Here is a 16,066-nt window from a genome sequence, read left to right on the forward strand (position 1 = left end):
ACTCCCTCCCCACAGGTGGCTGCATTTGATAATGCCTCATGTAGGATCAGGCTTGGTCCCATTGAAGTAAGTGGGAATTCTGCCAGCGTGTCCCAGACCTGGCCCTGCATCCAGCTGGTAAAGCACTTCCAGCTCCTGCAGGAGAGGTGCTCTGCCCAGGCTGGCTGATTATCCAGGTTCGTTAGCAGAGGCGGGTGTCAGAGAGAAAAAAGAAAGAAATCCTTCAGCTTCTTTCTGCCACTGCTTGCTCAGTAGGAGCTTAAATGCAGCACTGTTCTGTGTGCACTCAGAGAAACAAAAGCTAATTAAGCTGAAATCTGTCATTTTCTCTGTAAGGATTTAGCGGGGTCAAACTTCAAGACAATTAGTGATGAGTCTCAGGAAGAAGCACACAAGCTCTTCTGCAGTTGCTCAGAAACATTTCCAGAGTTGATTGGCTTCCTGAGCTCTCTCTGCTCCACTCCTTTCGGTGCGTGGTGCCTCTTTTCAGGCCCTTAGAAACCAGAAGGGCTGTTAGCTGAGGAAGTCTGTGCTTAAAGTAAGAGGTATGAGGTAAAATCCGGCCCTTCACGATTCAAATGGCGGGAAGTGTTCTGGGATGTGTTCACACGCAGAGTCCATATGTACTGTGAAAACAAGCGACTGGGAGCTAACAGCCTGTTCATAATCATTTCTATTTCTGCAAAGTAAAACATGGTGTAGAGGATACTCAAGGGTTCGTATATTTTGCACCGCTGCGTCCAGGTAGTCACTGTGTGGAGTAATAACCATATTGGTGCAGAATGACAGAGTCTGCAGTTCCCAAGCACATTTCTGCAGGAATGCTCATCAAATACTGGACTAAAATGTACACCAGCTTACAGAGGACAATTTATGAAATGCTAATACACATTATCTCCCTCCCTGGTTTTGCTTAAAATTCTTTATAACAATTTGTAACTGAATATATAACGGAAAAAGTTAGCAAGCATTTTTAAGAGTTGCGAGATGAAACTGAAGTGTTGTTAAGACAGGAAATGACAAACCTTGACTCTCTGGCCAAAGTTTGATTCTTTACCTTGCAATAAAAGCGTTAACGGCTATCATTTTTTACATCTTCCAGTGTCGCAATTACGTTACATTACAATTACGTCTTCCCGTGTTAGATGTATTTCCACGCGCAGGAAAGAAAGTCAGCGGCAAAAGAGCAAGCTGCTCCTTTTCTGCTCCTCTCTTACAGGTAGGTGTGGTTCCTAACTTCCTCCCAGGAAAACTTGGCTGTTGTTTTTTCCTCATAAAGAAAACAACCACAAACACTCAGTGTTTGGACTGTATCTGCTAACACATACTAGACTTGCTTCTCTCTGTGGCTGGGATTATTCTCAGTGATTTCAAGTTGAGCGCAGGTGTTGGCATGCGCAGCACTGAAACTGTTGTTTTAGCTTTGGAAGTTGACAGCTTGGGCACATAGGAGGCTTTTTAAAAATACTCACATGAGAGTCATTGTCATTAAAGTTTATTATTTAAAGAAACACAAAATTTTGTTATGGAATCAAAGTAATATCCATTTTGGGTAATGCTGCATTATAGGGAAGACCGGTAATGCAGGAAGACCGGTATAAAGTTGTTACTCCCCTTAAGGGAAAGCCCTTCGATGTCAGCAGCTAAGGTAAACTTTGCTCCATTCCCCAAAACACAGCAGTGGACCAAAGCTTTTTGAAGAGCAGGTTTCCAGATAAGAAAGTTGCAGGAAACACTGATAATTCTCCTTTAATGGAGGAAAGACTAGAAATTCCCTGTCTTTTAATCTGATACAAGTCAATGTTCAGAGTGTGTCTTAATTTGTGTCTTCAAACATATTTTTAAGGTAAGAAAGGTAGGGTATGCGTGGTATACCTAGGGTATACCAAGGGTATGCATGGGCTGCGCTGTGTGAGAGCTACTTTAGCTAACAATGCCAAACAAGAAGATGTATCTATTACTGGTTGTTATTATATCAAAAAGGTTCCACTGCTCCCAGTTACATGGGAAAGAGTGATCTGGCCTTGATAATGTAAAATTACAGATTCGGTGCCGAGCCTTCTTCTGATTCTCCAGGTACATATCCATGTAAGGCAGCAAATCTAACGCATTGGAGACAAGACGTGTGCTCAGAAAATCTGTTGGGCCCGAAACAATTGCGTAAGTGACCCACACAGGCTGCGCGGCTGCAGCATGCACAAGGATGTGTGGATTTGGGTGAGTCAGTGGGGCACTGAGAGTAAACCCAACATGGCACGATACAAGAAAACTTACCAGCTGCTTTTCTAAGCCACAAGCAGGATTGCCAGTCGTTGTTAATCTAACCATCAGCTGTTCCCCCCCGCCTTTTCCAAGACCTTTTCAGCTTTTTGTAGGCAGCCCAGTCATAAAATCCAAAACAAAAAAATTTTATTCTGGAGACTAAGCAGCTAAAGCTCAGGAGCTGTGTCACAGAGTGGCAGCGAGTCTTATCAAGGATCTAGCCCTAAATCAGAAATTTAACATTTGTGGTACTGAGAAATAAGTGAACTCTGAACCTTAAGACATTGGCTAGCAACATAGCTATTGAATTAACTTTTTTCTGTGTGTATCTGCCTTTTATTGCAAAGACAAACTCTGCAAGTGAGCTTCAGTTGAACATTGCAATGTCATCTGCAGGATGCCACTAGACAAAGAGAAGGAGGATTGCTTCAATTAGATTGAAATACAAGGTTTTAAACAGGGAACAAGTTATAGCATTTTTCAGTTTTCAGAATGGTCAGATTTTTCTGCCTGAATGAAGTTGTGGACAAAGGCAAAAACATGAGAATCTGTTTATCCAGCATTAAGGCAGTTTCAGAAGGAGATTGTCTGAGTCTCTGCTGACGTACCTATCGTCCACGCAGAAGGTAATGGCAGTAGAGAATATGCTGTCAGGTCAGAAAATTGTAATTATATTCTCATTTTGGATAGAATGGACTATGAGTAAAGTATGTTGCACAAAACAAGCATATTGCACCTTTCATTTCAAATTGCTTTCTTTTGTGAAAAGAAAATTGTAGAATTTGAATAGGCAACAATCAACCCTCCTGAATCTGTGTATTGTTTCCTTTGTCTCTTTCCCTTCCAGTATTTTTATTTCCCTCCCAGTATTTTTATTTCCTGTTACGTTTTTTTCTTTCTTATTCCTGAGGGGATGGCATATTCTCATGTGGAGCATGCTTCAAAGTGCATTCCTGACTATAGGATTTAAGATGCGGTGAAGAGGGTAACAATGTTTTATTCCACTTAATACAATCTAAACTCCATTTTGTAGAGGTGCCTTTATCTCAGGAATTCACAATTCACTTGTTGCATACTTCAGCTTCCCTCCTTGGTCCTTTTCGATGTCACTAAAGCAGCATATGAAAGTCCTCTGTGATAAATGAAAACGCTCTGGAATATAAGTCGTAGGAAGCACATGCTATTTTACGCACTAATGCAACTCCATTCTGTTCCTATTAAAAGAATTTTTTTCATCATGAGTGCTCTTGTCCTTTTTCTCCACACACGACACTAAATCTTCTGGGTTTTATTTTCTGGCTTTTGTTGTTTGCGTTATATGTTCTGCTTTTGTTTAGACTGTAAGGAGACCTTTTTTATTCATAACAGAATGTAGGATTACATTTATGGATAGAAGTTATTTGAAAGAGAAAACATAATACTAAGAAACTGCCAAAATTTCAGACATAATATGGGAAGCTTGTTTTATGCAATGTGAAGCCAGTTGGCTAAATGAAATGACTGGAGCTCAAAGACCTGGAAAGTATATGTGGAAGATTGCTGTATGTCTTATACTATATTGCATTTTGTTATACACCATAGTTTTTCAAAGATGAATCTTTTTTGTTTGCATAATACAGACTTACATTTAATCACAAATCTGAACTTTGGCTGAGGTGTATATATAAATAATTACAGTAACAGGAACTGTTTAAGAAACATATTAACAGCAATACATGTGTTAAGAAAGTTGAGAAGATTTAAGTAAATCTTAGTCTAGAAGAAACAACCAATATTTTAGCGGCCACACCACCATCTTTGGCAGTGATTTGATATGTGATACCTGTAGGAGAGAGGAATCCAAAATATGGAATCTTGATCATAGCTTTTTGGGAACAATGAGAGATGCATGCATGACATATAATGACAGTTCCTAAAGCATATTAGGACAAGGTAAGTCCTAAACTAGCTGAGTGACTAAGACTATGTTCTAGTGAGTGTCATAAGCATCATTGTTTCAGAGGTGGCAGAATGAATAAAAAATCTTACACTGAAAGGAAAATAATAGCAATTTTTCCTTTCTCTTGATAAAGAACTAATGGAAATGATAATGTGTTTTCTGGTTTGTATTATTTTTGGAAAAATACATCTGTGAACGTGCTGAGTGTCTATTTGAAAAAATAAATAAGATACACAGATGTTGCATATTTGTCCCTATGTCTTTGTAGATATTGTTGCAGAAGCACAATATTTAAAAGGAAAAAATAAAAATCTTTCAAAGCATTTTCTGAAATGTTGTTTTATAGCCCATACACAAGGATCTTATTTTATTACAAAAGATATTCTATCAAAGGCTATTGGCAAAAGCCATCATTATCTGGCTGTGTCATTTGTAGCTTTTCTTCCTATTGAAGTATGGGATCCATCTGCTCACTGATCACAGGATAACAGCCATCATTCCCACTTGCTTACCATAAATGATATATCTGAAAGTACCAGAAATGTGATGGAGTGCAATACCAACCCCTGGTCATTCCCTTAAATCATTCATAGTTAACTTAATTTAGGCCAGGCTGCTATGCCTCCAGCATATTGACTGAATTCCAGCTTCAGTAAACTCAATCTGATCCACTTGAAATTTCCAAGGCATGCCTAAAAATCACATCCTCCTTTATTTATTTTCCTAATAGCCTATTTAAATTTGTGCCCCATTTCAGTGCTGCGTTGGTACATTTGAATCTGACCCGTGTGCTTTAGCTTACCGCTGTGCTGTAAAGACAGCTTCGCTAAACCTTGAAATGAGTGTGTCACAGAGTTTGAAGAACCATAGCTATGAAATTTGGCACACTAAAGACCAAAGCCATGACTTATCAACTAAATGGAAGTTGGTCACAGACTAAATGAATTTGAATGTCACTAAAAACCATGTTATTTCTCCATAGGCAGGTTGATATATTTTCAAATTCCAAGTGGCCTGTATATACCGTTTTCTAAATAACAAAACTTTATTTAAAGAGTCTGACTTGAGAATATGGAGTCAGCACAAAAAATCTGGTCTTTTGCACTCTCATTGGTATAGGTGATATAATAAGCAGCCAGGAGGAAAGTTTCCTAACCATACTGTGTTTCATAGGTTATCTGAAAGTTAGTCCCATAAATGGATCTCATTCCACAACCATTAAGCCTCTGTCCCTCTTCCCAACCACTTGTCCAACCTTGTAAATAACCTAAACTCCTGAATTTTAAAAAGGCATTTTGGAGCTCTGAAGAGTCTTTTAGATACACCTATCTTCAGCTTTAATTCTATTAACTGCTATCAATATAAATTTATCCGCTCTGCCTAGCCAAAATGTCTATTCAAAGTTTATTCACTTGAAAATTCACTTCTCCTGATGAACCCACCCATGAGGTGCCAGTGAACATTGTTCATTCACGAGTGGTACATCTGCCGGGAATGGCCAAGCGCTGCTACCTGTGGTTCCCTATTAACTGTACACAATCAGCGATCTCCCTAACTCCATACCAAAACTGCCTAAACCGTACGTTGAGGATAAAGGGCTAAAGATATGCCCTTTTATTATTCAAAATTCCTTCCAAATCAATTGTTTGAAGTGACTAAAAGAGCTAGTAAGATATAATAGACTTGGAGTCCCTATCTCCTGCTTTGGCAAAGAGAGCACTCTTCTTCAACCTTAATGCAATATGTGTCAGCAAAGTACAAAATTATGTGTGCTACTGAAAGATTGCTGCTTTGTACATTCATTTAACACATAATGTTAAATGTGCGTGGTCATAAGTTGGGCATGGGCATGGTCATAAATTCATTTTGCTTGAAAATGGAAAAAAAACCCCAGAGCTGCACAGTTATTCCATGTGACTTGACCAAAGACACACTTTCACTGCATAATTTTAGAATCCCATTTTGCTGTCTGACCTGTGCTAAGCAGGACTCTATTAAGTGAGTTGTCTTGTTGAAATCTTTTGACCTCTCCATGATTAGTTAGGAGATGATGTAAGCAGCATTGAAGAAATGGCTTGTAACTCATAGTCTGACATTATTCCTCACTAAGCAGCTTCTGCATCAGAAAATAATTCAATTGATTAAAATGAAGCAGCTTCTGTTCTACACCGGCATTTGAAAAGGCTCAGGCAAGTTTCAGCTAAACTTAAACCTAGAGTTAGCTGTGTTATTTCACAAAGTGTAGTAGATACATCTGATTTTCATTTTAAAGCTTCAAATGGAACTATGTAAACATAAAATTAAAAAAAAAAAACAACTTCCTTGATTTTCTGCCAAGTATTTTAAATGTTTTGCTAAGTCACTCATTTAATTTTGCAACTCCTATAGAAGGCTTTTTAAATATGGTGTGTCTCATTATTTCAGTGTTTTAAATGTCAATGAGTCTAAATATCAAACAGCTCCTGTGTTGCCTGGGATGAGCTGGGGAAGAAATGACAAAAAACAAACAAAAACCAAACTCTTATTTGCCGATCAAAGTGAAACTTGCTTTGAAATACCTTTTTCATGTGTTTGTTTAAAAGCAATGATTTAGTATTGAACACGGAATATTTCCATTTGCTTTGGAGTGCAAGGGTAAGAATCCAGAGGAATTATTTGTTGATTTACATTAAGATATTGCCATAAACTGTGAATTCAGTGTTTCCAGGGAGTCTGACTTCAAAGAAAAAATTTTCAGAACCGTGGCATTAAACAATTGCTAGCATGATCATGAGGAATTGACAGAAATACTTTCCTTTTTCTTATTTCCAGCTAGGAAAACACTGCTAAGCATCATTCCAACGCTTTGTCGAAACAGATGGTATGCGATAGTGAAAGACTACTTCAGAATAAAATATGCTCCCTCTTTTTTCTTATCATTCTTATCATTTTTTCCAACTGTCCTTCATTATAGTAATTTGTGTGCATATTTTCTATGGAGTCTTCTTTCAAAAACATAACCCAGACCTTTAACATTTTCTATGCTTCTGTGCTGAATCAGATCAAACCTGGGTCACCAAAGGAAAGATGCTTGTATTTTCTGTGTGTGCGTTTTGCCACCCTGTTCATATCATTTTAAAAATCTAGTTAAATCCACACAGACTGATTTCATTTGTGCATTTAACCTCTGCAAAGGTAAGACCAATAAAGATCATATCCAACTGTCGCTGTGTTAGATCAAGATCTCAGGCTAAACATATGGTACAGAAAGATTTTGGTATATAACCCTTGAATCTGGATTTGTGGCATAGAATTTCTGTTCTTACTTGGTAAAAGATGTGACTGTCAACAGTACAATTTTCTCAGCTTATATGGCTGGAAGTCTGGCATGACGATATATCAGTATAAATTATAAATAGAAAAAGACCAGGCTTTAGTATGCACTCTCTTCAAATGCCCGTCAGTACCACTGAATAATGTAGTAATGAGACCTGTCTTTATCCAATATAGAACAATTTTACTAACTCCTACTATCCTTGCAGGACAAATGCTGATTGACAGCAGAAGCCTTTTTGTTGTTTGTTTTCTATAAGACAGTATGGAATAGTAAAAAGCATTTCTCTTGATTTCCTCTACTAGACAACTCAGCTTCTGGAGACAAAGTATTACGTCAGGATGAGTGGCTAATCTATTCTAGTATGGCAATTCCTATGAAAATAATAATCTTTCTCGAGTTAAATATAAAAATAATTTTAAAAAGAAAGCTTAAAATGACACTTTTAAAAAAAAAAAAATCCTCCTTTCCTCTGCCATCTCTACCAAAACCCAGTACTGTGGCTATACTGACAATGTAAAAGAAAATATTAAGAAACAGATCAGGGGAAAAAAAAAGAACTAGAGCAAAAATATTTTTTACTTAAGTTTTTTTTACATACTTAGATATTCTGGATTTCTACCCTGTGTTATGGCCCTTGGGGAGAGAGAAAGAGAGAGGATGTACTAGGATAAGACTCAGTGTACTCAGAAAGGCAGTATTTCAGAGGAAGAAATGGCAAATTCTGCTTTCCAAAAGGAACCAAATTTAATGTTCATTATATTGACGTGCCATCATAAACAGCAAAATCTTTCCTTTACTGATACATGTATGGCTTTTCAGGCTGATTTTTATAACAAGGGAAACATTCTTATTTGGGGATAATTAATGTCACTCACAGATTTTTTTATAGATCACAGGGGTTTTTCTGTGTCATGTTATTAATGTAGATTCCATATTCCACTGTGAACTTGTACTAAGTTGAGTAACTATTTAGATAACCCTCAAAGGCAATACTTTCCTGCAGACATTTGACTATTGTGGTATGAATCATTAAAACAATTTACTTTAGCAAAAAGTAAAAATAAAGCCCATTTCTGAAAGAGGAGAGGTTTTCATTCCCATGCTGTCTCAGAATTTATTTGCCTATTAACGATTCCATAATAACCTAACTGGTCATATTGCATTCCTGGTTCATCCAATAACTTTTTTGAAAGTTGGAAGGCTAATTGCAAAAGTGATTATTTATAATATCTGAGTGCTTTATTCAGGGGACCCATTAAAAGCATAAACTGTGGGGACAGAGAAAGGTTACAACTGTTTTAATGAAAAGAAACATATGAAATTTTATACAAATATCACTCCTAAACTGGGCTAGATTTTAAATAAAGACTTCTAATGAAATAAAGTTTTCCTTCAGAGGTTCTAGTATGTTTTATACTAACCAAAATAGACTATTTTACTCCCAATATACCTATTCCACTTTACTTGCCAGTGTGGTTGTCAAGATTTTCTTATGGTATTCCCCAAATCAGATGTTTTCTTAAAGCCATGCTGTTTAGTGAATTAGTGAGAATTTCAGCTTGTACTTTTTAAAAGAAAGACCCCCCCAAAACACTACTCCAACTTCAAGTGATTTTTGTTTGGTTTGTGGTGGGTTTTTTTAAGGAATCTTATTATTGCTAAATCAATCTGGTGACTGTCTGGGATCAGAATATTTTACATTAGCACTGTTAAAAATCTGTTTAATATAGCACCTCTGAGGGCCAGCAGGACAAGTGGCATTGTACACTGTCTGCTGTTCCCTTGCACAGACTGAATCATCCAAAAGTATTTTCTTTGCCACAGCCATGATTCATGTGCTAAATGATGAACTGTTTGGAAATAATAGTTTTTACTTTCACATGTTTCACTTTTTACATGGTGTTAAAAAAACCAAACCAAAACAACTGTTAGGTCCTCATGCCAATTGTCCCCAAAAAGATAGGTAACACTTTGTTGTTGTTGTTGTTAAAATATGATAGTTCATTAAGACAGAAAAGCCCTGGTATTCAGTTTCAAACTATTTCGGTTTTAGTTTCACAAAATGTGATTTTGGATGGAAAGAGAAAAGAAAGAAGAGGCTTTACCTCTTCTTTCAGGGGTAAAGAGGGGTTTAACCCTCCTTTCTTTGTGCATAGTGGTCTTGTGCATTAATGCATAATGACACTGAGCAGGGATGAGACCTAGGTTTAATCCGCCTGCAACAGACTGATTTTGCAGAGCCGGAAGGATGATTTGGGAATCTGACTATTTCATATCCCATGTTAATGCCCTATATGCACACTCAGTTCAGACTAATGCTTGAAATCATCCTCTGAGACAAGATGCTGAAGATTTCATTTTTGAAGTGTTATTTTAATACAATTTAAAGTTTTGCAGCTTTTGTGAAGTATTGTTCTTCTTTTCTAATGAAGAATAAAAAGTTGTGAACAGTATCATGAGAGGCAATTGCAATCCCCCATGTAGCCCTAATCCTGAATATTTCCTACCCTATTGGAATCAATTATATTTTGGGGTATTCAGTGACTCTAAGGTATTTTTATGATATCATTTTCCTAATAGATAAGAACATGCTAACTAGTGTAGTTTGCTACAATTTTTCCTTAATTTAACTAGAATTCTAATTTTTCTACCACTTGCTGTTCTAAACCATGATATTTCTCACTTCTTTCTTTCACTTCCCAGTCTTTGGACAATATTCAACTTGAGACGTTGTATGAGCAAGTCACTCTTTTACTTGGCATTGCCAGCTCTGCACTGTGTCAATAGACAGAACTGAGGGGTATATGGAAACAGTGAGAGAATAGAAACCTTTGTGGATGGATATGGGAAGACAAGGACGTTGCTTGACAGTGCATGGCAAGCCATACCTGCAGCACATCTATCAAAGTGTTTTATGATACACCCCTCAGGCTACGTTAGTGAAATAATCAAGCCTATGGCACGTAATGCCAATGTCAGTGTGGGTATGGTCTGAATGAGGATCCACATCTGGAATGTAGATGCCCTCCTGCAGAGTTAGGTAGCCCAGACATCTGTATCTGGATACGTCCTGGAGCAAAAACATACCCTTACATAGGGAACAGTGCAACGTCTTGACCTTGGAAACATTCGTTATGGCTGGAGAGGGATTTTTTAGACAGAATGTTCTTACCAGCTCTAATTTTTAGTTGATGGGTAGGGCAGGGGATAACTTGTGTTTGAAGTGGTGAAGAGGAAGCCATGGCAAAACTCTCCACTGAACTCCTCCTGGGAGACCAGGAAGGAATTACATGTGACAGATGTTAGTCACTTAATGAATAATTGGAAGGCCCTCAGATACAACAGTGATGAGAGCACTGTAAGAACCCATGGAGAATATAATCATGATGGTAACAAAAGATGGGGGAGTGTCTAGCTTCAGAGCAACATGCCAAGAACGTGATCTAAGATGTTAAACTGGCTAAAATATCAACAGATCAAACTGAGCGAGGCTGAGACATAATGTCATCCTTCAAATTGCAGATTTGGGACTGAATTTGCACTTAAATAACAGTGTGAAACTCTTCCCACTGAAATCTGTGGCGAGCTGCCAGCTGACCTCAGTGGGAACAGACTTAGGCCACAAGCTACTGTGCAAGAAGAATTCACAAAGTGCTGAATTGGTACATTGGAAACAAAATTCAGAGTTTGCATGCCAGAGAATGCTGGGGACGGGGCAGGGGCAAACAACCACAAATGGCTAAACCAAATGATAAAGGACAACATACAGTCCAGGACAGAGAGTCAATGGCAGCAGGTAGTTGATGAAGATAAGGTAATAAAAGATGGACTAGAGAAAGAGGGTGAAACCAGCACCAGTATCTACTTGTAAGAGAAGGGACTGGTCTTCAACCAGTCAAGTGGCATGGCAGAGATGTTCTGGCTGCTGACAGTGGCAATCTGGTGCTGGGGCAGCCCTGCACAAGATAGATTGAACGGAATACTAAAACCAATACATTCTACTTATTTTTGTTAGTGTGGGCATGCATGAGAATCAAAAACATGCTGATCTGATAGGGAACTCTTTACTCTTGTGGACTGTAGATTTAACCACAATAATCATATATGAATTCAGAATAAAACATCTGCCTATCTGAAGGAGTGGAAAGAGCAAGGCAGGTTCTGGAATGAGCTATAATACTGAAGAAATCAGCAATATGAAAACCAAAGAATTTATCCATTTTGTGAAGAAGACAAAGTGCTAATGTGAAATGGAGCTCCTGCACTGATTTCAGCTAACGATGTGACCTGCACTTGGAGAAACCAGCAATGATAGAAACAACCTCAATGTCCTGACTAAATAACAAATTGCATCTAATGTGATTTGATTGAACAGCTTAAATTAAAACGTCACATTCCCAACAATCTGTGCTTCTCTGAATGAATGTGTTAGGAAATAGTCACAATGGATCTGCCTTAAAACACACCACCACAAATGGTGATCACCCAGAACATTGCCATTGTTATTGCCCATGATAAGCATTAGCTTCTTGACTTTGATGTGTGTTTGAGCTCTTCAGCTTATTAGCTTCCATTGTATACAAGTGCCAAAGCATTCCTAACATCAGCTTTTCATGGAAATCTCACTGGTATGTGAGATCGCTGGAGCATGGATCACCCATCACTGGAGCATAAAATAAGGTTGCCAGAGCTAGTGGAGATCCATGCTGACCCAACTGGTACATCAGGATGGCACAAGCTTATTAGCTCTAGCAGCATGACTGTGGCAGCTGTATTTACTCCACTACTGGGGCCGGAGTCCTTAATCTGGGTCTCCTCTCTCATCAGAAGTGGGCTAGTGCAGAATCTTGCCAGCATACGAACCACATGTTCCTATTGAGCTGCATTTTTTATTGGCAACCAAAATTACTAGTCATTTGTAATGTTACTTATGCTGCTAGTAATGGTAACTTTACCATTGAAAATTTAAAAATTAGCATGTACAAGATATTTCCTCCCCCTCCCCTTGTAGGAAGTTCAGAGTTTTTGAGTGCAGGTTGGGGTTTTTTTTCAACTTGGTTTTAGAAGAAAGTTTGTCAGCATTCTTGGTAAACTGAAGGCTGAAAAAAATATCTTGTTGTGTTCAAAATATAGTTAATTCATTCAAAAACAATGCTTCATTTCCAAAGTATGCCTGACACGTACATTCACCTCACTTTTGTTAATATACATATCTGAAATCAAATGTCTTACTGATTTGAAAAATGAAAGTTTTCCTTTGAAACCAAGGCTTCTATTTTTTTAATGTTTTAATATTTAATGTCAGTTCTTTTTGTCATTACCTAAGACAGCACAAATCTGCAACATGCTTTAATCCAAAAAATACTTTTTTCATTTTTTTTTTCTGTCTGAATCTAGATGGGATCGGCAATAGCAGAATCATCATTAACAGAGTTTGTTCTACAGAGGTGACCTGAACTCTACAGGATTCAAACTTGCCTGTGACTGCCTGCTTGGTTTCTGTGAACTCAGTTGTCTGCTTATCGTTCATCAGAGTTTCTGTGGGCAAACAGGGGAAAAAAAAGGCAAGAGAAAAAAAAAAAGCATTATTCAGTTTTTTGCATTGTGGGTGAGCTGACATCAGTTGAAATTGAGGTATCTTTTTCTATAATTGTTAGAATATTAGATCTGTCTTTATAAATCTGAAGTACAGAAACATGACAGACATCTGTAAGAACGGCAGATAACAAGGTGAAGGTTCTGAGGCTTAACCAATTGCTCCCTGATGTCAAACTGAGAATCAGCAGAAATAATCATTTTGGCATCAGACAGGAAAAGTCAAAGGTCAGGATTTAATGCTGTCACAGAAGGATTCTTCAAATAATCCAAGCAGGTGCTTACTAAAGCATGATTATTTGTTGTGTTTAGGGATTCAGAGCAAAGCATGGTGTGAATGGGAATGCAAGGTCTCCATGGAAAAACTGGGAGAGCTGTCTTATCTGGAAAATCTTTCCCACAATAATTTCTTTACCTGAACAAGTCCATAGAAAGTAGATGGGTAGACTTCTCTTTCCTACTTTTCTTCTCCTCAGCTAATAAGATTTTTATTAAAAGGAGGTAATTTTTTTGCAATTAAACAAAAAAACAATGTCCTAGTTCACTGAAAACTGGATGTGCTGGTGAACAGCAAATGCAAAATTGCTCAAGACCCAGCCTGTCAGAGCAGAAGCAATGTCTTGGTTATTGTTCCAGTGCAGAACAGCAAAATGTGACTCCTGATGACTCCTGTTGTCGAGGATGCTCAGCTGCAGAGCACCAGCAAACCTGTTGGCTGGATTACTATCCCCTCCTCCCCTAAGAAGGTGTCTATTTGTGCAGTCTTGCTTCTTATCAGTGGACACATTAGTTCTAAGTCAAACAAAAGGTTGGATGAAGTCCCTGGATTTACAGGTCCGTGCTTAGGATGCTGGTTCCTGCAGAACCTCGGAACCTCAGTTGTCAACTTGACAATCTGATCAAATAATCGCCTCTTGCAAGTCCTCTAAGTATCCGCACTCCTTTGTTAGGTACAAAAGATGTGAGCTTGCTACATCTACTTAATTAAAATAACTGCTGTCACACATTTCCCAACAGATTCTAATATATTTGACCGTCGGGACTACTGGAGGAAATGGAACAGAGGGGTGGCAGTGAACTCAGTTCATGCAGTATAATTTACCTATGTCTGATACCAGTCTTCATGCTGACTTTTCAATCAAAGAAAAAAGTCAAAGAGATATGCCATCTCTTGAGGGTCAGGGGTAATGAAAAAGCAGACCTAGCTCAGGTTAAAACTGGTTAAAGTATTAAACATCAAGTCTGATACTGATACACTGTTGTTCAATGATGAAATTTTGCATATGTCTTACTTATGAAGTTGTCCCTCATTCCACAGAGTGCTTAGGAGAGAAGGGAGGGATTTGGGTAACCTCATACTGCTTCTACAGGACAGGATAAACTTTTGAGGACAGAGTAAGAAAGCTTTCTTCATGCTGTTGACTACATCTTGTTAAAATATGTTGACTACAGAGAGTTCCCCTGATTCCCTTCCCAAGCCTTATAACACAAATCGATGTGTATGTGCATGAGTATGTGCAACCTGTGTGATCAGGTGGAGATTTCAGAAGCTGAACTTTTTGCCACCTCTTGGAGAAAGTCTCAAATTCATCGCCCCGCCAAACTCTAATCCCATTGGAGATAATATAACAAATTCCCTTTAAATGCAATATCTAGTGCATTGAATTCCAGGAGATTAAGAGGGGAGGAAGTGAGAGTACAGAGACAGCAGCTGGAAAGTTAAATAGACAGCGAGACTGTTACAGACAGCATTGGCCATGCCATCAACCTTGTCCTCATACTTTTTACTAATTGTAATTTGGGATCTAAATTTTTAGATCCTTGAGAAAAATCTCCTTTCTGCTTTCTTAGATGTCCATATGATGCCTATTTGGAGATCATGCTTGAGTATTTGAATCTTTTCCATAAGATTTCTACTTTTTCTTTAACCTTTTTTCCTGTATTTTTGCTTTATTCTTCCTACCCCCTATCCCTTTATAGCATATTTAACGCACACTGTAGATGAAGGGATGAATTTGCAGAAGGACTCGAGCACAGCTGTTCTATTGACACTAACTGGAGGGTTTAGGTGCTTTGCAAATAAAGTTCCTACTGATTTCCAAAATTATTGACTAAAATAACAGTTTCCCATTTGCCATGGGCTAAGCAAGGAAGTCCCCTGATTCCTTGTCATGGCTTGCTGTGTTGTGTGTGTGAGACACCCGAGTCGGAGCTGCTGCAATCCATTGCATGAAATGAGTCATCAGGCTAAGGGAGGAATATAATAGCAGAGGAACTGCTTTAACAGAATAGATCAATAATCCATCTTATCCAGCATCTTGTCTCAATTCTGGATACTTCAGAGGAAGGTGTTAAACCCACTTAGTGCATGTGATATTATACCATAGGGGATATTTCTTCCTTACCCCATCTGGTGATCAATTTATACCCTGAGGCTTATGGATTGAATTCACATTGGAACTGTTCAATACTTTCATTTTCAAGACCCAGAAAATGTATGTTTCTAAATGCTGCTACATCTGACTACCAGATACAGCAAGTCTGTAGTTGTAAGCAAACTTCTTATATTGTTTTGCTTAAAAAAAAAAAAAGTAACCAAAATCAAAATACAGGCAGGCAAACAAGAAAAACAAAACAAACAAGCAAGCAAGCAAGCAAAAATACAGCCAAAAAGGAGAAATAAAGGCATGGAGAAAAAAAAACCTTATAAGCTAAATTTTTACTAGTTTTTTCACTTTGAACAAAATTGCAGCTACTCTAAACCATAATTTTGTCTGAGTACTAATGCCAGGATTAATTTCCAAGTATTTCAAGCTGAAACTCTCCATAGTGCTCTTTTACCTAACACTGTGACACTGAAGTTTACTTATGCATGTTTCCACTACTTAAAAGAAGAATAAAGGTTAAATGTCACTGAAGATGTTCAACTTATTGGGTGGAATCAGGACATACAA

Source organism: Mycteria americana, chromosome 1, assembly GCF_035582795.1.
Source record: "Mycteria americana isolate JAX WOST 10 ecotype Jacksonville Zoo and Gardens chromosome 1, USCA_MyAme_1.0, whole genome shotgun sequence".
In the NCBI taxonomy this organism is placed as follows: Eukaryota; Metazoa; Chordata; class Aves; order Ciconiiformes; family Ciconiidae; genus Mycteria; species Mycteria americana.